The sequence below is a fragment of the Centruroides sculpturatus genome, unplaced genomic scaffold (genome assembly GCF_000671375.1).
Source record: "Centruroides sculpturatus isolate CEXI.00-Female unplaced genomic scaffold, Cexi_2.0 scaffold19, whole genome shotgun sequence".
Taxonomy (NCBI): domain Eukaryota; kingdom Metazoa; phylum Arthropoda; class Arachnida; order Scorpiones; family Buthidae; genus Centruroides; species Centruroides sculpturatus.
The window spans coordinates 972885-974989 of NW_019386694.1; positions in this window are offsets into that span (position 1 = coordinate 972885).

Here is a 2105-nt window from a genome sequence, read left to right on the forward strand (position 1 = left end):
AACTTTTAGGCCTATATAATACAAACTCCCAAAGAACGAATGTCAAAACATTAATAAAGAAAACCAAAATTTATATATTTATGGTAGATTGACATCTACATAAGCAATAATATACTTAGCCACACCTGTTTCTACTTCTTTTAACCAATCACCGTGTGTCTTCATACAAATGTATTTTGATTAATAACTTATATAATCGCTGACGACTACCTATGTTCATAGTAAAGTTTTTTAATTAACTTTTTGATTTTCTACAGTTTACATCTTTATTATATTTATAATTTAATTTATATAATCAATACATTTAATATAGTTTAAACAACGATTTAAAAAAATCACATACTCACCATCAAAAATTGAATTTTTATAAATAAATATATTGATAAAGTCAAAAGTATTTTCACTATAATAAAATAATTTGATTTGAACCTTTATATATAAAAATAATTATATTTCGCTTCCAATTTACGATGAAAGGCTTCTTTCATAAATATATATAAAAAAAGTAGAATAAATAAATAAAATTTCACGGAAATTTATCAAAACTTTTCAAAAGAATTAAATTAACCTGTTGTAATAATTATTACATCTTCTAAAATTTGTTAAATTGTTTGCTTATAACTCATCAACGTTGGAATATTTTCTTGTTAAAGTCGTAAAACGAAATTAGATTTTCAGTAAACATAAATCAAATTTAAAGGCGTTAAAATATTAATTATATTTTCCTAATTATTCGTTCTTTTAAAAGTTATTCGTTGTAATAACACGTCACGTGGCCGTGCAACAAGATTACAAATTTATCCTTTTATCTCAAAAGGATTAGAAGAGGAAAACTCGTTATCCTTTTTCCACTTGATAACAGCTTGCTTTCTACTTTCTTTCCTTATATAACGATCCCTTTTCTGCATGCGAATTGCATTTAACATTTTTGATTTTGAAAAATGTTTATCTGACAAAACGTAAATTAAGTATTAAAAATTCTCTTAAAGAATCCAATTTTTAAATTTTTATTTTATTTCATTAAAAAAAATAAAACATGTTTCAACTTAAATACATGAAAAACAATATGGAAACTGTCAGCAGTTTTGAATTTTTAATAATTGCTTAGGTAAATTTAGAGTATAGAAAGTTGTCTTGGAAATTTTATGTTGTATTATATAAATCAAATTGTCCTTTTTATAACGAAAGGTATTAGTTTCAATATGTTTTTGTATAGAGTGACAAATGGAAAGAGAATATATAAAAGTTGACAGTCACAACTACTGTTTTACTCTTTTCCAGTTCACAGAGTTTATTTTCGTTTTAGTTTCTGAAAAGAGTTTAGATTGAAGAGAAATAAATATCTTTCCCATGTGAATAATTCTTTGTTTTTTTATTTTCAATTCCCTAAAATCTTTCTTCTAGATAATATTTCGGATATATTTTGACGTTTGTTTTTTGTTTAGAAAGGTATATATACGTTATCCCCATTTAAATCCTGTAGTCTTTTTTTTTCCTCTATAAATATTTTGCTGTAGAAAATAAAAAAACGTTGTAAACAATATCTTGTAGAGGATTTTTTAGCTTGGAAATGTCTTTCAAGTATCCAGATTCTAGAATTGAAAATTTAAATATTCAATTGTAACAAGCTTATAATATTAGAAATGCATTAAAATAATAAAATACTTTTTAACGAGATTGGAAATTGTTATTTTTCTTCTTAAAATTGTTTTTCGTATTTTAAAAATTAAAGATGATCAATTTTGGAAATTGCATTATCAGTTCTTGACTTTTTTCTTCTTTGATCTTTGACCTTTACTTGAACCTTGAATCTCTCCTTGAATCTTTCACTTGTCAATCCTCCTTTAATCTTTCACTTTTTTCTTGAATTTTTTCTTGATTCTTTGATATTTTCTACTTACACAATTTTTGACTATTCTTTTTCTTAAAAATTTCAGAATAATTAATTTTATTATCTATTTTTAAATATTTTTTTACTATAATTAAAATTTTAAATTTTGTAAACTTTTTTAAAATTTTGAAAATAAAATAATTTATTTATTAAAAAAATATTGAATTAAGATCAATAACCTTATATGAAAATTGTAGATACAAAATGCGATCTA